The sequence below is a fragment of the Phyllobates terribilis genome, unplaced genomic scaffold (assembly GCF_046119375.1).
Source record: "Phyllobates terribilis strain yellow unplaced genomic scaffold, ASM4611937v1 Scaffold_3__8_contigs__length_932513732, whole genome shotgun sequence".
Taxonomy (NCBI): Eukaryota; Metazoa; Chordata; class Amphibia; order Anura; family Dendrobatidae; genus Phyllobates; species Phyllobates terribilis.
The window spans coordinates 742583231-742605380 of record NW_027362763.1 but is presented as its reverse complement, the minus strand read 5'-3'; positions in this window follow the sequence as shown (position 1 = coordinate 742605380).

The following is a 22150-nucleotide window of genomic DNA, read 5'->3' as shown; positions in this document are numbered from 1 at the left end:
TGAGGGACCCGCCCAAAAACCCTCAACGTAGGCCCTGGGCATGGCTGCAGGGCATAGGTGATCCAGGTGTTGGACCACGTCTTCGGCCACGCCAAACGGGTTTTTGTTCTGAGGTCATTTTGTTGTTGCATAAAACCAATAAGGGGCACTTTAAGAAGTGCAATTATTTACAATGGAAAGTTCTTTGGTTATTCACCGTCCATAACCTGGTAGTCTTTTTAAACGGGTAACAACAAAACCTAAAATGCACACTCTAACTTTTTAGACTGGCAGGGCTGTCCCTTCCAGGTAACTATAAACAGTTTAAACAGTTCAACCGGGATGCTCCCTCAAGGGGAACTCCTGATTCCTGCAGGCTGACCCAGCCAGGTCTTCAGCCTGGGGCTGCGGGGGCATGTCTCTTTTCTTTACCACTCGATATACTTGAAGAGCATACCAGCCGCGCTCGCCCTTGTGACGGGTAAATGTGACATAGTCGCTGGAGTCTATAGCGGGGTCTCGGCCGGGGTGCCCCTCTTGGAGGTGGAGTTCTGCATCCCGCCAGTTGACGAAAACGTCCCGATCGGTGTGCGGCTCTCTCACAAAGCCCCACCCGGCGTCCAGATCGAACTTGACTACGATCCACTCTAGACAGGGACTTGGGGTGGCAGCTCTTGCTTAGCGGGCCCGGGTTTTGGCCGCCATGTTCCGGGCCTCCTTCCGTTCCCACCGCACCTGTCGGTCGTGACGTTACCGCTCCAGCTGCAGGAGCTCCATCCTGCAGTGCTCTTCCCTCCGGAGGGCCTGGGCCTGCGTCTCCCATGGGAACCCCATGAGGTCCCCTTCCCGGTTATCCCACCGGAACTCTTCTCCTCCTGGGCAGGTAACTGGGGGTGCAGGCGCAGGTGCTAGCGGACCAGTCATAGGTGGTATTTCCATACATCCACTCAGGTGCGGGGGCAGGTGGCTCCAGTAGGGGGCCCAGGAGCAGGTCGGCGGAGCAAGCGCCCGGGTACGGGGTTTCCGCCAGGGAGTCTGGGAGCCAGTCCGAGAAGCAGGTGTCCGGGATGGGAGATTCCGCCTGGAGACCGGGGAGCAGATCGGCAAAGCTGGCGCCCGGGGTTTGAGGTTCTGCCAGGGGGCCCAGCGGTAGGTCGGTGGAGCAGGCGCCCGGGATCGGATGTTCCGCCAGGGAGCCCAGGAGCAGGCTAGCACTCTCAGCGCTTGGGACAGGGAGTCTGTCCTTACCTGCTCCCGCGGCCGCGCTTGTGCCGTCCTCAACCTCCTGGCTCTGTTCTGGTTCCTCCAGGGCTGGTGCGCTGCTGGTGGAGTGCAGCGCTGGCTGCTGCCGGATCATCAGCTACTCCAGCAGCTCCTTTTTCCAGCCGGCAATGGCATCCTGCTGGGCCCTCTCCACTCTCCGGCCCAGCTCCTGGATTTCTGCCTGGAGGAATTCAGTATCCTCCAGGGATAGCTTTGCCATGGCCTACTCCAAGGTAAGAGGCTTTGCCGCCTGTTGCAGACCACGGATGGGAGCTGGCTCCTGACTCTCCATCTTGCCCTCCGGGTGCGGTCTGTCTGGACTCCTGGAGACTCCGCCCTGTCTCCCAGGTTTCTTCTCTCTTCTCCCCTTTCGAGGGCGGTTCCATAGCAACTTGCTCTCGGACACACCTTGGGGCGGCCCCCCCCAGCTTGATAGACACATCCACATACATGGTCACTGATGCTCGGGGCGGGCCCTGCTTTTGGTGCCATTCTGGAACCCGGCCCACGATGGCAGGCGGTTTCTTGTTGTCTTTTGTCTCGTACATAATGGCGCCCGTTCTTCTGGGGCGGGCGCCACATTCAGTATTAAACACAGTCTCTAGGCGCACAGTACCCGGTGATAACGGGTGGGTTCATATCCTGTTCGTAACGCCAAAGATGACGCGCCCCCTGGGCCGTGGGGTACTCGGTGCCGGGCCGGTCGTCGCTAGGGGAGATGTCACAGCGGCGGTGACCCGGTCTGTGACCCAAGGTGGTCAATCAAAAGGGGAATATTTACAGGGGATTTATGTACAAAGTTTGTGACGCCACCTGTGGTATGCTGCTAAAGGGAGCCGCCGCTGCGGAGCAGGTCCTCGGGAGCTGATGTTAATGCAGCAAAGTTGGTGTGGCTCTCCACAGGTAGAGCTTAGCTCCAGGGCAGTGTAGACGTTATAGGTTGTGCTGGGCGTTGTAGTGCAGGGTTTGATGGCGCAGCAATAATCACAGGGACAATGGAGTGCAGTCCTCAGTGTAGTATCACGGCAGAGACGCCGTCCCACTCACCGCCGCGCTCCCTGCCCGGCGTCCTCCAGCGCTCCTGCCTCTCTTGCTGCCAGCACACTTTGCTCCCTGGGCACTGTGCTTTGGGCACGCGAGCGCTCCCTCCCTCTTAAAGGGGCCGTGCACGCCATCCTAAAAAGTCCCCGGCGAATGGCCGGAGGACTTCCCCTATAAAAGGCACCTCCTCCAATATGGAGGTGCCCGTGCAAGGTTGTTGCTCTGTATGCTAAACTCTGCTTCAACCCATAGGTCCCGCTGCCTGTCTGACTACCAGTCTAGTCCGTCTGACTATCAGTCCAGTCAGCCAGCCTGTTTACCAGTCCAGCCCGCTAGTCTGTCTATGGGCTTGGCCAGTCCGCTTATCCGGAGCCTCCACCTGCTACCTGTCTCCGCCTGCCAAAGGCACTCTCCAGCCCGACTGTCTGCCTACGGTCAAACCCGCCAGTCTGTCTATGGGCTAGGCTAGCCTGCCTACTTGGAGAACTTGCCTGTTACCTGGAGGCTCCTGCCTGCACCTGCCGTGTATACCTGACAGCCTACCTAGAGGCTTCTGCCTGTCATTTGCCGTGACCACCTGACAGCCTACCTAGAGGCTCCTGTCTGTCACTTGCCGTGACCACCTGACAGCCTACCTAGAGGCTCCAGCCTGTCACTTGCCGTGACCACCAGACAGCCTATCTAGAGGCTCCTGCTAGTTACCTGCCATGCCTGCCAGCCCGTCTGCCCGGATCTCCCGTCAGTCTGCCTGCCGTGCTCATCTGCTGTACCGGTCAGTCTCTGCCTTCTGACCCATGGGAGTCACCTGCTCTCATACAAGGTCGGTTCCCAGAGTAGCACCTGGTCCCTCTGCTCGGTCCTTCCCTGGTCACGGAGTCGATTGAGCCGCAGTACCGCCTTGGTCGGTCCGAGTTGATACCTAGTTACGCCCCTCTGGTCCCTCCTTGCACCGCAGCACAGAGGTTCCACCACCCGGATCCGTAACAGTTTGCACAGGCCATGGAACCCGGTGGCCCCCAGGCTCCTTCGCTTGCTGACCTGTACCAGGAGGTTTCTCGTCAGAGATCCCAACAGGAAACCATCCTGACCTACCTGCGGTCTGTCAACTCTCGTCTGGACATGCTGTCTGTTCCACCGGTGTCCGTCTCAAGTCGAGCGACACCCGCTCCGGCAGCGCAGCTGCCTACCAATACCACGACATCCAGCCCAGGATCCCGGCTTTCTGCGCCTCCTCGTTTTGGAGGTGACGCTGTCCTATGTCGGGGCTTTCAGAACCAGTGCATGCTGCACTTTGAACTGCTGCCACATCAGTTTCCCTCCGACCGGGCCAAAGTGACGTTCATCATGTCTCACCTCACCGGGGAAGCTTTGGCATGGCTAAACCCTCTATGGGAGAGAGGGGATTCCCTGGTGTCCGATCTTCCGGCTTTCCTCACTACCTTCCGGAAGGTCTTCGATGGCCATATGACTGCCCTATCGACCTGATACCCGGTGCCACTCCACCCCGTGGGCGTATCTATCCGTTGCCGTTGGCCGAAACCCGGGGTACATCGAAGAGAATCTGGCTAGGGGATTCATCCGGAAATCTTCCTCTCCGGCTGGAGCCGGATTCTTCTTCGTTAAAAAGAAAGACGGTTCACTACGTCCATGTATCGATTATAGAGGACTCAACCAAATCACTGTCAAAAACAAATACCCCCTGCCGCTCATCTCTGAGCTGTTCGACCACCTTAAAGGCGCGAAGATCTTCACCAAGCTCGATCTTCGTGGGGCGTATAAACTGGTCCGGATCCACCAAGGAGACGAATGGAAGACGGCATTCAATACCCGGGACGGTCACTATGAATACCATGTGATGCCCTTCGGTCTTTGTAATTGATTCGCCCCCTGGGCCGAGTGTACACGTGTGTGGGGTTACCAGGAGCCGGGTCTCTGGGGGTTGTAGTCTCCGTGGCGGCGACCCGGTCCCGTGGCTCAGGGTGGTCAAACCAGTGGCAGTATTTTGTGGGGGCTTTATGGTTTAATGTGGATTGCGGTCAGGGTGTACCGCCACTGCGAGGCAGACCGCTGAGGCTGGTGTGGTGTGCGCAGCAAAGGATGGGATAACTCCCCACGGGAGGAGTATAGCCGCAGGGCAGAGAATGTGGATGATGGGAGTGATGGTGCACGGGAGTCCCAGTACTAGTAGTGCTGTATGCGGTGAGAAAGCAGAGTCTTTGCAGTGCAGTTCAGGGTCTTTACTGATGACATTAAGGCAGACTCTCCCGGGAGTGCTGGCTAGCATAAGGGGCCTGGTCAGTCTGCGAGCAAACAGGAGTTCCCCTGGCCAGGTGGAGTTGTAGGCCTCCCCGTCTATCTGCACTCTTCTTGGCTACCTTGCTGTAAGCAAGTGGAAGTAGCCCATGTCCCTGAGTATACCGTGTGGTGCTCACCCGTATGGTTGGTGACTTGGGGCCTTCTGATCTGATAGCCTCCGCTCCTCGATGGAGGTGCTGGTCCCTTCCTTGTGACTGAGCCTCCAGGCTTCTATGGCCAGAGGACCTGGAATCCCCTGCTGGCTGGTTTCTGCTGCTGGGTGAATATACGTCCCCACAGCCTCGGACTCCGGTGTCCGGTACTTGGATTCTTCTGCCAGGGCGAGCTCTGCTCAGCTCCAGCCCCTGGTCTTCAGCTCCTGCTCCTACAGAGCTCCTGCTGTTTCTCTCCCTGTGTCTGCTTGTTCTCCCTCCAGGCTCAGACTGACTAATCCCGCCCCAGACCCAGTTTATAAGGGCAGATTCCTCCCCTCCCAGGACTGGGCAGGAGGTGTTGCATGCTTAAGGGCTCCTGACCAGGAAACCTCCCACTTGCTCTCAGACGTAATATTTCTATTACTGTGGCAACCAGACCCCTGGGGTGCCACATTCCCCCCTAGTAAATTTTAGTACTCCGGGACTAAACACATTTTTAAGAAAACACAAATACAGGGTATAACAATAATACAACATATGTACAAGAAGCTTTAGTCTTTAGAGGTCACGGCGTGTCCGTAACCGGGTGTCCATGTCACCCAACAAGGTGAAGTGTTGGCACAGAGTAGGGGACCTGTCCAAAGCAAACCCCAAATGTTGGCCCTGGGCGTGGCTGCAAGGCTGAGGCTAGCTACTTTGGGCCACAAGGAGGCCACGCCAGACAGGTTTTTCTCTTCCGCGGCCATCTTCGCAAGAGGCACCAAGGTGCAACTATCTACAATGTAGTTCCGGTTACTCAGCGTCCATAAACTGTCAGTCCAAATAAACCTGCAGGGTAACTAGAGAAACATAATTAGTAACCAGGTAACAAAAACATAAACCTTTTTCAACATTTACGTATGTACAGGTAAATATATTCTTGGCATTAGATTCTCCAGCGAGCGGGCATCTGTCCTCTAGTGCTCCTGGTGGACCTACGTAACCCACTATCTGGTTCTGCACTACAGGGTGTAGAAGGTGTTGCGGGTAGGCCTGGCAGCTTTCTGCGTACTCTTTGGCTTACTAGGGGCACGGCAGACTCACTACTAGCAGAGGGTTGATTCTCCTGGGCTGCTGGTATGGATTCTTCTGCCTCCTGGGCCGGCTGCTCTTCTGACACTCCCTGTTCTCCCTGTAGGTCCTTGAGGGGCTGGCTGGAGAAAGGTGAGGACGGGCACCACGACTGCATTGTTGATTTGAGTGCAGGACCGGGGAAAGTCTCCGAGTACGGTACTGATAATTTCTTCCCTTTCCTCTGCGGGTTGAGGGTCATCTTGATCTTCGTCAGGGCTTTGCAGCTGCTCGGGACACTTCTTCAGGTGGTCTCTGGAGACAATGGTTGTGGTCTCTCCTCCATCCTTACTGATGATACATACTTTTGGGTTTACATGGCTTGAGGGCAGGACGGTGTATGGGTCCTTTTCCCACTGGTCGTCCAACTTGTGGAGCCGCCTCTTTCTCTTCAAGACCTGCTCTCCAGGTACCAGGGGAACAGTGGGAGCATACTGGTTATAAGCCTTCTCCTGCCTTTCTCTTGCTTGAGACAGACTTCGCTCGACGCTCTCCTGTACTTTCCGATACTGCTGCTGCCGTTCTGTATCCCAGTCTGCCTCTGGCGAGGTGTCCTCAGGTGTCAGGACTCCCATATCCAGGTCCATAGGCAGCTTACCAGGTCTTGCTCTCATTAGGTAAGCCGGGGTACAGTTGGTGGAACCTACAGGGATGTGATTGTACAAGTCCACCAAATCAGGCAGTTTTTCAGGCCACAGACCGCGTTCTTCCAGGGGCAACGTTTTTAGCAAGTCCATCACCACCTGGTTCATTTTCTCACATAGTTCATTGGTCTGAGGGTGATAGGGCGTGGTTCTTATCTTCCTGCAGCCATACAGGTTGCAGAACTCCTGGAAGACCTCCGCTTCGAAGGCTGGTCCTTGGTCCGTCAGCACTTGCTCCGGATACCTGTGTGGACGGCAGAAGTGCAGCTGGAAGGCTCGGGCTGCTGTTTGAGCCGTTAAGTCTTTGACAGGGACCACCACCAGGAACCGGGAGTAGTGATCTACGATGGTTAGGGCGTAGACGTACCCAGATTTGCTTGGAGCCAGTTTCACATGGTCCAGGGCTACCAGTTCCAGTGGCTGCCTGGTGATGATGGGCTGCAGGGGACTCTTCTGGCTGGCACGGTCCTTCCTTTTTAGGTTGCACGGGCCAAAGTCTCTGCACCACCTCTCGATGGCCCCTCTCATGCCTACCCAGTAGAACCGTTCACGCAACAAGAACTCCAGCTTTTTCCATCCCAAGTGTCCTGCTCCGTCGTGGTACGCTTCCAGAACCATAGCCGCGTCTCGTCTTGGGACCACTACCTGCCAGGTCAGCTCGTGTGTTCTAGAGTTGACCATTCTCCAGCACAGCTTCTCCTTGTAAAGAAACAGTTTACTTTTCTCCTTCCACAGTTGCTTGGTGTCCTCCAGAGCGTCTGGGTCAAGACGAGCATCAGCCTGTGTCAGCATTTCCTTCACCAGACGGACTGCGGGATAACTGTCCTGTGTCTCCGCCCAGCTGTAGTGGGGTAAGGGATTGAACGTAGCAGAGCGCCTATCCCTCACACGGTGGGAATACAGGGTAATCCCATGACGGTGGAACGCAGGGAGTTCGACTTCTTCCAGTTCTTCTGGATCTTCCCCTACGTCCGGTAAGTTTGGCATTCTGGACAGGGCATCCGCGTTGACATCTTAGCGTCCCGCCCCGTATTTGATGGTGAATTCATAGTTGGACAGGCGGGCCATCCATCTCTGCTCCAGGGCACCAAGTTTTGCAGTGTCCAGGTGTGTCAACGGGTTGTTATCCGTGTACACGGTGAACTTGGAAGAGGCAAGGTAATGCTTGAAACGTTCGGTTACTGCCCACACCACAGCCAGGAACTCTAGCTTGAATGAGCTATAATTCTCAGGGTTTCTCTCTGTGGGCCGTAGTTTTCGGCTGGCGTAAGCGATTACCCGTTCTTTCCCCTGCTGGATCTGGGACAGTACGGATCCTAGCCCGATGTTGCTCGCGTCCGTGTGGAGGATAAAGGGCTGGCTGTAGTCAGGGTACGCCAGGATTTCATCCCCCGTGAGGGCCATCTTCAGCTGGCGGAAGGACTCATCTTCCATCTTTTCCCACCTGAAGGGCGGCTTCTGGTTTTTGGCCTTCCTGGATTGACCTATCAGGAGATTCTGCATAGGGGCTGCCATTTTGGTGAAACCGGGAATGAATCTTCGGTAGTAGCCTACCAACCCGAGGAACTGCCGCACTTCCTTTATGCTGGAGGGTCTTGGCCAGTCTTTAATCACGGTGATCCTATCGGGGTCGGAAGCCACTCCGTCAGCACTCACCACATGTCCCAGGTACTGCACCTTTGGTTTCAGGAGGTGACACTTGGAGGGTTTCACCTTTAGGCCGTAGCTTGCCAGGGCGTCAAACACTTCTGCCAGGTGTTTCAGATGGTCCTCGTAGGTTTTGGAATAGACGATGAAATCGTCCAGGTATAACAGGACCGTCTCGAAATTCCGGAGTCCAAGACAGTAATCCATCAACCGCTGGAAGGTTCCTGGTGCGTTGCAGAGCCCGAATGGCATACAGTTGAATTCGCTGAGACCCATCGGGGTGGTGAAAGTGGTCTTCTCCTTGTCTGCCTCTGCTACAGTACCCGCTAGTAAGATCCAAAGTGGAGAAGTTAGCAGATTTTAATGCAGCTAAAGATTCTTCTATTCTAGGTAACGGGTACGCATCTTTGTGTGTGATACGGTTGACCTTTCTGTAGTCTACACACATTCTCATTGTGTTGTCCTTCTTTTTCACTAGAACTAGTGGAGCTGCCCAGGGGCTACAGCTGTCCCTGATTACCCCAGCCTCCTTCATGTCCCGCAACATCCCCTTTGCATGCTGAAAGTGTGCAGGGGGTACGGGTCGGTATCTTTCCTTTATGGGTGGATGATCTCCTGTGGGGATGTGATGTTCTACCCCCTTTACTCGCCCGAAGTCTAGCAGGTGTTTACTAAAGACTCTTTCGTACTCCTGAACCACCCGGTAGACTCCCTGTTTTTGGTGTGAGGGAGTGGAGTCAGTACCCACATGCAGTTGCTGACACCAGTCCTCCATTTGTTTCTTAGAGCCGTTACCTTCCTCTGGTTGAGATGGAGGCAAGGGTTCCACGGCCCTTACTGAATTTTGGTTTATGGTGAACAATTTGGCTAGCGTGGCATACCGGGGCAGGTATACTTCTCTCTCCCCGATATTTATGATGTGGACGGGCACCCTCCCATGGCGTACATCGACCACCCCCCGTGCTGTTAAATGGTGGGCCTACTGTCTGAGTAGACGGGTTATACCATTGCTTGGTAGTCTCTACCTCTCAGACCAATAGCTGCTCGGCACCAGATCATCATCTCACTTTTCGGGGGCATGGCAATAGGGAACGGGTCACACATTCTCACGCTACCAATCTCACCACCAGATAATTCCACTTGTTGCCGTTTCATCAGCGCCCGGATCTCTTTTTGGAGAACACGCTGCTGGCTGGAACTGGCATTCTTGGCAACCTGCTGTAAAATGAGAATCACCTCTGCAAGACAATTTTCAATTACGTTAGTCCCCAAGGTTATTTTAGGGTGACTCTCATGACGGTCAATGTCCACAATAATTAGTCCTTGTGCCGCCAGTTCGACTTTACCGATCTTAATGGTCACCTCTTTGAACCCCACCTGACGCACGGGCTGACCATTGCTGGCGATGATACTTAGGTCGTCATCTGGGTTGCGGGTAATGTCCGAGTCATTCCAGTACCGCTTAAAGAGCACGTACGGGATGGTAGTCACCTGTGACCCAGTGTCTAGTAGGGCACTCATAGGAATGCCATCCAGTACCACAGGCAAGACCGGACGTCCCCCTACATATTTATCACGCCAGTTCGATGGGCCGGATGATCTTATGCCTGGGGGTTGGCCCTCTACCCCAGGTTGTGGCCGTTTAAATGACAGTACCTTGCCATATGTCCAGGTTGATTGCAGCGGCGGCAGATGGGTTGTCCGTCCTCGTATCTGTCGCTGGGTCTTCCTCTGGACGTTGGGATCCTCCTCTGTCGGCGCCACGGGACGTCCTCTGGTCCGGATGCCAGCTGGATGTTTCCTGGAGGAGAGACCTGTAAAGACTGCACAGTTCTGGTTAGCGTGGCTACGCTTTTGGTCAGTTCTTGGACCTGGTGGTGTAAGTCTGTAGCCGGGTTGTTATCCAAAGCCTGCGCGCCAGCTCCTACAGACTCTGTAGACAAGGGCGCCGCCTCCTGGTGATAGGTAATAGCAGGGCGCCGGTGGGTTACAGCGCTACCCGGTGTCGGTTCTCGGAGCACCCGGATGGCCCTGTCTTTGAACTTTGCAAAGTCTAACCCAGGGTTCTGCAAGGCCATTGCACGTAACTGGGTTCGGTGGGTGTTGGACAGCAGACCCTCAATGAATTGCTCAGTTAACAGTTCATCTGCATTCCGCACACTGTCAGGGTCTGCCTGTTTAATGGCTCCCAGGGCCTCTTGCAAATTCAAAGCATAGTCTCTTATACTGTCTTGGGCCCGCTGCTTGCACCCATAAAATTTCATTTTGATCTCTGCTGAGGTGCGGGTATCAAAAGTGTCCCTCAGACGGGCTAAGATCTCTCTTACAGTCTCCTTGTCCCGGACTGACCAGGACTTTACTTCGCGCTGGGCTTCGCCGGTTAGCTGGCCTATCAATATGCTCACCTTCTGGCCCTCGGTCAGGGGGTATACCTTAAATAGGCTGTACAGTCTCTCTTTAAAGTCGCTTAGGGTATGCGACTCCCCTGAGTATTGGGGCAGCCAGGCCGCTCCGGGAATGTATGGCATTGTAAATGGCATTACTGCCGCAGTGGCCGTGCTGGTGGTAGAGGGTCCCTCCGTGTCCGTCATCTTCCTCCCACCTAGTTAAGTGTGGTCTACCTTCTGTTGCTTCTTCTCCGTAGGCCGCGGCTCCGCAGACGATCGTCAGGGTGGAGGACCTTGCGTCGCGCTCTGGTGACGTCAGCGTCGCTCTCTCTCCCTTCCAGGACCTTGTGCAGCGTCGGTGCGTAGGGCGGAGCTTCAGGTCTCGCGCGCTTTCGGCGTCCACGCCCCTCTTCTTCCCGCGCGGCGTCCTGAAGATGGCGTCCGATGGCGGGAAAACGACTGCAGATGGCAGGAACCGACTGAAGATGGGGGGAAACTGCTGCAGATGGCGGGAACCGACTGAAGATGGCGGGAAACGGCTCCGGATGGCGGGGACCTTCACCACGACAGGTATGACAGTCTTTTGAAGGCGCACAGTACCCGGTGGTTGCGGGCACGAAATCCTGCCGACTACGCCAAAGTTGACACGCCCCCTGGACCGAGTGTACACGTGTGTGGGGTTACCCGGAGCCGGGTCTCTGGGGGTTGTAGTCTCCGTGGCGGCGACCCGGTCCCGTGGCTCAGGGTGGTCAAACCAGTGGCAGTCTTTTGTGGGGGCTTTATGGTTTAATGTCCGACTACGCCACCCGTGGATTACGGTCAGGGTGTACCGTCGCTGCGATGCAGACCGCTGAGGCTGGTGTGGTGTGCGCAGCAAAGGATGGGATAACTCCCCACGGGAGGAGTATAGCCTCAGGGCAGAGAATGTGGATGATGGGAGTGATGGTGCACGGGAGTCCCAGTACTAGTAGTGCTGTGTGCGGTGAGAAAGCAGGAACGACTCAGAGTCTTTGCAGTGCAGTTCAGGGTCTTTACTGATGATAATAAGGCAGACCCTCCTGGGAGTACTGGCTAGCATAAGGGGCCTGGTCAGTCTGCGAGCAAACAGGAGTTCCCCTGGCCAGGTGGAGTTGTAGGCCTCCCCGTCTATCTGCACTCTTCCTGCCTACCTTGCTGTAAGCAAGTGGAAGTAGCCCACGTCCCTGAGTATACCGTGTGGTGCTCACCCGTATGGCTGGTGACTTGGGGCCTTCTGATAGCCTCCGCTCCTCGATGGCGGTGCTGGTCCCTTCCTTGTGACTGAGCCTCCGGGCTTCTATGGCCAGAGGACCTGGAATCCCCTGCCGGCTGGTTTCTGCTGCTGGGTGAATATACGTCCCCGCAGCCTCGGACTCCGGTGTCCGGTACTTGGATTCTTCTGCCAGGGCGAGCTCTGCTCAGCTCCAGCTCCTGGTCTTCAGCTCCTGCTCCTACAGAGCTCCTGCTGTTTCTCTCCCTGTGTCTGCTTGTTCTCCCTCCAGGCTCAGACTGACTAATCCTGCCCCAGACCCAGTTTATAAGGGCAGATTCCTCCCCTCCCAGGACTGGGCAGGAGGTGTTGCATGCTTAAGGGCTCCTGACCAGGAAACCTCCTACTTGCTCTCAGACGTAATATTTCTATTACTGTGGCAACCAGACCCCTGGGGTGCCACATAATGCTCCCGCCATCTTCTAAGAATTAGTTAATGACATCTTCCGTGACCTCTTATATTCATGTGTGGTGGTGTACCTGGACGACATCTTGGTCTTCTCTCCGGATCTTCCCTCACATCGGAGGGATGTTCGTCAGGTCCTGCTTAGGCTCAGGCAGAATCACCTATATGCAAAATTTGAGAAGTGCCTTTTCATCCCACATTTCTCTTCCCGGACTGCTCCCATCTCTGCGCTCACCCGAAAGGGAGCGAATCCTAAGGAATGGCCGTCCGAAGCGGAGGAAGCCTTCCTCTCCTTAAAACAAGCCTTCTCTTCTGCCCCAGTGCTGCACCGTCCGGATTGCAACAAACAGTTCTTTTTGGAGGCAGATGCTTCCTCTTCCGGAGCCGGAGTGGTGATCATCCAGAAATCTCCAACCGGGAGAATGGTAACCTGCGGCTTCTTCTCCAAGCTCTTCTCCTCATCTGAGCGCAACTACTCCATAGGAGACCGAGAACTGCTAGCCATCAAATTGGCGCTGGAGGAGTGGCGTTACCTGCTCGAAGGGACTCTGCACCCAGTGGTCATCTATACTAACCACAAAAACCTGGCATATCTACAGAATGCCCAAAGACTCAATCCGCGTCAGGCCCGGTGGTCTTTGTTCTTCGCCCACTTTAACTTTACCCTACATTACCGCCCGGCGGACAAGAACGTTAAAGCAGACGCCTTGTCTCGATCCTTTCTGTCTTCCGATCAAGAGGAGGAGCCTATGCATATCATCGATCCCTCCAAAGTGATGAATGTGGCCCCCTTGGATCTGTCTTGTCTCCCATCCGGTAAGACGTTTGTAGCAGTTCCAGATCGTAAGAAGGTTCTTCACTGTGGTCATTCATCCAAATTAGCCGGCCATGCTGGCCAGAAGAAGACCTTCCTGCTCATTACCCGGCATTACTGGTGGCCTACCCTGCGCCAGGATGTGGTAGACTTCGTCACGGCCTGTTCGTCCTGTGCCCGCAACAAGGTTCCCAGACATCTTCCTGCCGGCCATCTCCTGCCTCTTCCCGTACCTGCTGCCCCATGGCAACACATTGCTATGGACTTTATTAAGGATCTCCCTGTTTCTGCCGGTTGTACGGTCATTTGGGTGGTCGCTGACCGCTTTTCTTAACTGGCTCACTTTATCCCTCTGCCTGGTCTCCCGTCTGCATCTGTGCTGAATAAGGACTTCATCCATCACATCTTTCGTCTCCACGGCCTACCCCTCCACATTGTGTCTGATTGTGGGGTCCAGTTCACTTCGCGCTTCTGGAGAGGTCCGTGTAAGCTGCTGGATGTCACCCTGGATTTCTCCTCCGCTTATCATCCACAGTCCAATGGCCAAGTGAAGCGTATCAACCAGATCCTTACCAGCTATCTCCGGCACTTTGTCAACGCTCACCATACCGATTGGGTGGAGCTCCTACAACAACCATGAAAGCGAATCTTCTTCCAAGTCCCCATTCTTTGTGGTCTACGGTCAACATCTCGTCTCCGCTTCAGTGGACAACCTGGCCGCGGAGTCTCTGGTCAGTGAATTTTCCACTATTTGGGAAGACACTAGATCCGTACTTCTTCAATCCTCCGAGCGGATGAAGAAGCATGCTGATAAGAGACGTCTGGATCCGCCTCAATTCCGTCCGGGAGACAAGGTTTGGCTCTCCTCCAAACATGTTTGTCTCAAAATACCCTCCTATAAGTTGGGTCCACGGTTCATCGGTTCGTTTGAAGTCCTCAAGCAAATCAACCCAGTAGCCTACAAATTAAAACTCCCGGCCACATTACGGATTCCCAACTCCTTCCAGAAAATCTCTCCTCTAACCAGTTGTGCTTACTTCTTTTTCCGATAATCCAGGTACCTCCCCAGCTCCGGTCTCCGCTGAGGACGTCTATGAGGTAGAGAACATTCTGGCCACCAAGAGGGTAAGAGGAAAAACCTTTTTTGGAAGGGGTTTGGCCCAGAGGAGAGAACTTGGGAACCCAGGGAGAACATCCACGCCCCGCTTCTCCTTAAAAAATTTCTTTCAGGCCTAAAGAAGAGGGGGCGTAAAAGGGGGGGGTACTGAAGTATCGGCATCTCTGCCCCTTGACAGGCAGAGACGCCATCCCACGCCAAACGGGTTTTTGTTCTGAGGTCATTTTGTTGTTGCATAAAACCAATAAGGGGCACTTTAAGAAGTGCAATTACTTACAATGAAAAGTTGCCCCTGAGGGTTCGGTCGCCACAGAAACAGGAGGTCAATTTTCCCTGTATGAGTCATGAGTTACTGTGACGCGCCCCCTGGGCCATATTCTTTAGGGGGAATATCCGGAGCCGGATCAGATGGGAGTTGTAGTCTTCCGAGTGGCGGTGACCCGGTCCGTGCCCAGGGTGTCAAACTCAGTTGTATGTGGCAGTCCTACAGATGTTATAAAGTTCTTTATTGTCGACTACGCCACCCGTTGTATTGCGGTCACTATGGCCGCCGCTGCAGCAGGGTCCGCTGAGGCTGATGGTATAGGTGCAGCTTTTGGTGGTATAACCCCCAACGGGTGGGGTATAGCCTCAGGGGGTCAGGTACAGAGGATGGGGGTTGTGGTGGTGCAGCATAGGTGTTAAATGAAGACAGAGTCGGGTTGTGCAGTTTAGGGTATTTACTCACTGCTGATGTTCCGGTCACTCCAGCTTCAAGTGACCTCCCGAGCCGTGCTGCGTCCACCAGGTCCTGGATCCAGCCAACCCCCAAGCGAGTCCGGAGCGTGACCCTGAGCTCTCCTTCTGTCCTTTCTCTGGCCGTCCCCACTATTGATCCACCCAGGTCCAGCTCCCTCGGGCCTTCTGTTGGGAGACCCTTGGCCTTGGGTTCCCTGACCCTCCACGTGGTATGCCTTCGTGGTGGATGTGGTGGGTGGCCGTGGCAGACGCTGCCCACGGCCTCCGGTCTCTGGCTGGGGTGTGTTTTTGCCCCCACCAGCTTGGGTTCCGGTACCCTGATGCCGACTCTTCACCCGTAGCTTGAATTTGGGCTCTCAGAGTCCTCTCTTTGTCCCCTCTCTGGGTCTTTCCTTCTTTCTCCTCTCTCTCTCTTTGGATCTGCTCTGCTCCTCTTCCTGACTCTGACAGACTGACCCTGATCTCTGATGGTGCCCACCTTATATACACCCTCTATGTGTGAGCTCAGGTGACCAGCACCCAATGAGCTCCTATCTTTACCCAGGCTGCTCCCCCTATCTGCCCCTACACTACTTGGGATGTACCACCCCCCTCCCACTCCAGCCAGGAACAGACTCGGTCGTACCTGCACATTTCTAAGTGGGAGTACCGTCGGTCTGCTCCTCGGAAATGGGATGTGTGTAGTGCATGCAGCCTACCGAGCTCAGTTCCACACTCCATCCTTACCCGGGAGTGGAATATCACACCTCTGGATTGAGGTGCAATACCCCTGTAGCAGCCGAATCCTCAGGGTGCTACATTCCCCCCTGGTAAATCACAGCACGTCCTCGGGCTGTAAGACATAACACCAAAAACATACAAATTTTTTTGCATAAACATATAAAACATATAAAACAACATATATTAGCAGATAAAACATTCTCGTCGCCTCTGGCTCCTCCTCCGGTCACTGTGCAACGTGTGACCGGGTAAAGTGCGACAGTCTCTCTGGAAAACTGGTTTCCCTATAAAACCGGTAGGGGGCGCTTTAGGACGCGCAACTATTTACAGGGATATGGCCGCTCTCAGTCCTCGGCCAGTGGGATTTAGGGGTTAAACGGGTAACAGTTCACACTTGCTGGTCCCAACGGGGACTATTTTTAGCAACAGCAACAGTTTCAGTTTATGGTGCCCCGACGGGCAACTATATACAGCTCCTGCTTCGCTGTACTTAGCGACGGCGTCCTCCTGCTCTTGCTTTATGGTTACCTTTGGCTCTAGTTTCAGACCCGTCCGGGTCCTCTTGTTCTTCCTCCTCACACCGCAGCTCTTCCTCCGTCAGACGATGCACATGGAGGGCGTAGGGTCCTTTGGCACACTTGTGCCGGGTGAAGGTGACCTCGTCCCCGATGTAAAGGTCACGACCTCTGTGTCCCTCCGGTAGGTGGGACTCAACGTCTCTCCTGGTCACGAAGACGTCGCCTAGGGTGCGGTGGTCTCGGATGAAGCCCCACCCATGCTGCATATTAAACTTTATCACAGTCCCGGTGGTGCGGGGACTATGCGCTGCACGGGGGTCTCTCCTGGCCCGGCTCTTCTGCTCCGCGCTCCTTACTTGAGCTTGCTGTTCCCGGACCCGCCTCTCTCTCCGCTCCCTCTCAAAGTCCTCGAGCTGTTGGCGGCAGCACTCAGCACGCTCCGCTGCAGCTGCCCGAGTCTCTTGAGTGAACCCCATGAGATCTTCTCCGGTGGGGTCCCACTCGAACTGCGCTTCTGCTAGCGGGGGCGAGATCCTCTTTACGGGCTTTGGAGCCGGGATCAGGGGTTCATCCAGGGGTCTCTCTCTCCGGAGTCGGGGATGGTGGTACTCCGGTGGCCATATAAATGGCTGCCCATCCGGGCACGTATGCTGGGCGTACAGGTCCTCTCCCAGATGCGGCACTTTAGGTCTTATGGGCGCGGTGGTGTTAGCGCCCGGGTTGCCCGGGCCTTGCGGCCAGGCCTGGGGTATCTGGAAGGTGAAGGGCACCGTAAGGACGGCGGCGCCCTGGGCTACTTGGCCCTGCGACCAGGCCGGGGGCTCCGCGGAGGTAGGGGGCGCTGTTGGTATTGCGGCGCCCGGGGGTACTAGGCCTTGTGACCAGGCTGGTGGTACTTCCTGCTTGGTCACGCCCGGGGTCGAGGCGTGTGACGTCACAGGGGTCGCGGCTCCCGTTTGAGGCCTAGTCTGCGGCGGTGACGTTGCAGCGACGGGCACGGCAGGATAGACTTCGGGCTCTGCGACGGGGAGCTGGGGCAGGTTCGCGGTTTCCCGGTTTGGGGTATAGACGTCCCCTTTACCTGCCTCCACTCGTTCGGCTCCCTTCTCGGCGCCGTCTCCGGCCTTCAGTCCTCCCGCGCCATCCTCAGAGGCGGTCGGTCTCCTCGTCTTGGGTGGCGTGCTCCGCTGACGGGTCTCGGTCTGCTGGGCCATCTCACGGCTCCACTCCGCCAACGTCTCTCGCTGCACCTGGGCCATCCTCCGTGCGAGACCCTCCAGAGCGGTCTGCGCACACTCCCGGTCTCGGGGGAGCTGTGCTAGGACCTCCACTAGGCCTAGTGGGGTCGTTGCTTCCAGCAGGCTCCTGACCAACGGGTCGGTGCTGCTCTGCTCTCTTACAGTTGTCTCCAGCAGGCTCCTGGCCATCGGGCCGGTGCTGCTCTGCTCTCTCTCTTCTGTTTCTAGCAGGCTCCTGGCCAACGGGCCGGTGCTGCTCTGCTTTCTCGCCATCTCCGGGTAAGCTCCTCCGATATTCTTCTCCAGGCTTCTTGCCTCCGGGTGCGCTCGCTCTAGACTGCTCCAAGCGACACCCATCTTTGTTCTCTCCTTTCGTCTCCTCCCCCTTCGAGGGCGGTCCCGGGGCCACTTGGTGATTGTCAGCTCCAGGGGCTGTTCTTTCACGCTGACAGACACCTCTAGCATCACAGTCTCTGTTGGTGGGGGCGGTTTCCACTTTTGGCGCCATTTTCGGTCCTGGCCCACGATGGGAGGTGGCTTCTCGCCATCCTCTGGCACGCCCATAATGGCGTCCGCTCTTCCAAGGCGGGAAACCTTTGGAAATGGCGGGAATCGCTTCCCAGTGGCGGGAAACTCTGCAGATGGCGGGAAAAAGCTGTTAATGGCGGACAACCGGCGGGAATCGACCTGTGATGGAGTCCGATGGCATGGACCCTCCGGAACCGACAGGAGACTTCTTTTTGAGGTAAATTCGTTCTTTTCTTCAGGCACGCAGTACCCGGGTGTTGCGGGCACGTAATCCTGCCGACTACGCCAAAGTTGACGCGCCCCCTGGGCCATATTCTTTAGGGGGAATATCCGGAGCCGGATCAGATGGGAGTTGTAGTCTTCCGAGTGGCGGTGACCCGGTCCGTGCCCAGGGTGTCAAACTCAGTTGTATGTGGCAGTCCTACAGATGTTATAAAGTTCTTTATTGTCGACTACGCCACCCGTTGTATTGCGGTCACTATGGCCGCCGCTGCAGCAGGGTCCGCTGAGGCTGATGGTATAGGTGCAGCTTTTGGTGGTATAACCCCCAACGGGTGGGGTATAGCCTCAGGGGGTCAGGTGCAGAGGATGGGGGTTGTGGTGGTGCAGCATAGGTGTTAAATGAAGACAGAGTCGGGTTGTGCAGTTTAGGGTATTTACTCACTGCTGATGTTCCGGTCACTCCAGCTTCAAGTGACCTCCCGAGCCGTGCTGCGTCCACCAGGTCCTGGATCCAGCCAACCCCCAAGCGAGTCCGGAGCGTGACCCTGAGCTCTCCTTCTGTCCTTTCTCTGGCCGTCCCCACTATTGATCCACCCAGGTCCAGCTCCCTCGGGCCTTCTGTTGGGAGACCCTTGGCCTTGGGTTCCCTGACCCTCCACGTGGTATGCCTTCGTGGTGGATGTGGTGGGTGGCCGTGGCAGACGCTGCCCACGGCCTCCGGTCTCTGGCTGGGGTGTGTTTTTGCCCCCACCAGCTTGGGTTCCGGTACCCTGATGCCGACTCTTCACCCGTAGCTTGAATTTGGGCTCTCAGAGTCCTCTCTTTGTCCCCTCTCTGGGTCTTTCCTTCTTTCTCCTCTCTCTCTCTTTGGATCTGCTCTGCTCCTCTTCCTGACTCTGACAGACTGACCCTGATCTCTGATGGTGCCCACCTTATATACACCCTCTATGTGTGAGCTCAGGTGACCAGCACCCAATGAGCTCCTATCTTTACCCAGGCTGCTCCCCCTATCTGCCCCTACACTACTTGGGATGTACCACCCCCCTCCCACTCCAGCCAGGAACAGACTCGGTCGTACCTGCACATTTCTAAGTGGGAGTACCGTCGGTCTGCTCCTCGGAAATGGGATGTGTGTAGTGCATGCAGCCTACCGAGCTCAGTTCCACACTCCATCCTTACCCGGGAGTGGAATATCACACCTCTGGATTGAGGTGCAATACCCCTGTAGCAGCCGAATCCTCAGGGTGCTACATTTGCAAAAGTCAATGGCGGGGGGGAGGGGCGGAGCAGTTTTGTCAGGATGTAAGGAGTTGAAGAGAGGACTGATTTATGCAGGGACTAGAGACTTCCTGTTTCTACATAGAGCAGAGAAAAGAGAAGAATTAGCTGGGTAGAAAGGCAAAATGTGCAACTGTAAGTACACAGTACTATATAATATGCTGTGGGGCCCCCATTCTGTGTATGGCACATGCCATATTAGTTAAAGGGATTAAGCACCTTTACTTTATTTTCCCAGATGTGTTGCAGACATGATGTTGTGGCTCACACCGATGTACAAGTTTTATAGATTTTTCTCCTATACTTGTTGTTTCAGGCTTCCTCCCCGACTGCACAGTTCTCCTGTTCTAATTATGGCGGCTAGTGGAGGAGCATGTGACCAGACCCGTCCATCAGCCTCCTGCAATTGAAAAGCACTGCACATGGGAACACTGATTTGAATTGGAGGAGGCTGATGGGCAGGTCTGGTCACATGCTCCTCCATCGGAAGCCATACTGAGAAGAGGACAACTGTGCAGTCAGTGATGGAGGCTGCAAAAACAAGAGGGAGGAGAACCTATAACACTAATGTATTAGTAACTACCACAAAGTCATGCCTAGAACACATTTATCATAATAAAGAAAAAGTGGACAACCCCTTTAATTCCATGTTTCCATAGACCCTTAAAAACCTTCTAAATATGGTTCCTGTGGACTGCGGACGTGAGATCTCTAATGAGTACACTACAACCGTCTGTATGAGGGATTAGGCTGGTGTCTAAGAAATAGGGACCGTGCTCGGATCACAAATCGTGTCCCGACCGCCAGGTTTCAAGACCTGAGCCAACTGCATCATAGACACAGTATGAAGCAGATATCGGTCAGTCAGGTAGAGTATCGCCATCAGACTCGGTCAGTGTTTGATGGACACCTGGGACCCGCCATACTCTGTAGAACTACAAGTGCTACAAAACCAGCCTTCAGCACTCACTGATCAGCAGGCAGCATTATCTAATAAAGACGACTTACAGGGAGAAATGACTTGTGGAAGAAAGCATTGTGCAGAACAAACATGAAAAGAGATGATTCAGAAACGGATGGGGGATGATGCTATTCTGATCCCTCGGTGATGTGTGTCTCTTTGTGACATCAGATCGCTGGATGACATCTGCGGCTGCTGAACTACTGTACTTTGTTCCTGGAAATGAGATAATTCTCCCACAGCGGGATCTGAGGGATTCTTCATACAGGCGGCAGCTGTCCGTGAATAGTGGGAACCAATCTATTATACTTACATATATAAACAGCAGAAATGCTCCATAAAAGGATCTGGGCTAAAGTGAGCACTATGCTCGAAAATGAGAAAATACTGCTGTCGCCCCTGCATTGTGGCTTCAAATGGTGCAGTGTCTGCACCGCCCGAGCCATAGGGGTAAAGTGATGCTCCTCAGCCCTAATAGAAAATCTGTAACGGGACCCTCCAACTACCATGTGCCATCTATAACACTGGTATCTTCTTACAGGCAAAGACACCTGCAAAGGCCTCCAGGGATGAGGTGCAATGGTCACCTCTGCACCTCCGATAACTACATCATGAGATTTATGCATCTCGCTCTATGGCCAGCAAGTAATCATTATCATGACAGTGGCATGGCATGTTGGGATATATAGCTGACATCACAAGTGTTGCACTATGACTGCAGAAAAATTAGAGGTGGGCCAGGAGCTTGGAAACCCAATGACTGGGTTGTCCGTTTTTAAGAAATCCTTTAAAGCAGATACATTAGTTATATGGGTACTTTATATCACTACGTATATAGCTATATGCACTGGGTGGCACTGCGCAGATGTTAAAGAAAAACTGTCACCAGGTTTGTACTAACCCATCTCGGAACTGCATGAAACCCTGCAGAAACCCTGATTCCAGTGATGTGTCACTTACTTTACCGCTTTCTGCAGCTTTGAAAAAAAATCACTGTTTTCTCTGCTGCAGATCTAGCAATTCTATGAATGCTGAGCTCTATATAACCCCACTTACACCACTGATTGGCAGCTTTCTGTTTACACTGTACATAGGCAGAAAGTTGCCAATCAGTGCTGGGGGGTGGGGTTATACAGAGCTCATGAATATGGAGGACTACCTAGCAGCCAGTTTACTAGCCCTCTAGTGATAGTCTCCTGCTAATAAAACAGTAATTTTATCAAAACTACAGCAAGCAGCCCAGTAAGTGAGACATTGCTGGAATCAGGGTCACTGGAGACACGGGGGTCTCCCGTGGGCATAATCCTACTCAGACAACACAGGGTGAGGGTAAAACAGTGTGGCAATACTTTATTGAACCACCAAACAGACAATAAAAAATATAGAACAGTCCCAGCAAATATCTAAGATGGTGAAAAATTACAGAGTCTCACCCTTCCGCTGGCTGGCCGGGATTTGAGCAGCTGCGATTTTGAGGCTTCCAGGGCCAACTACCACAACCAGTGGCACCCCGCTTTGGGTGGGCCCCCACAGAGAGGAGGTAGCGGCAAGCTTAGGAAGCTGACAGTCCATTGAGATATGTGGCCAGGAGACCCGAAGGTCCCAACTTGGCTTCTTCGAACACATCCATGGAACCAAGTGACCGGTGGCTCCCAACCTGGCTTCTCCAAACATTTCCATGGGACAGGGTGACGGGAGGGTCCAAACCTGGTTTTCCCAAATGTATCCATGGGTTTTGTGATAGTCAATGGAGCAGATCTGTATTCCTCCAGCCAGGGCCGTGGTCCCTTAAGCTGGCATC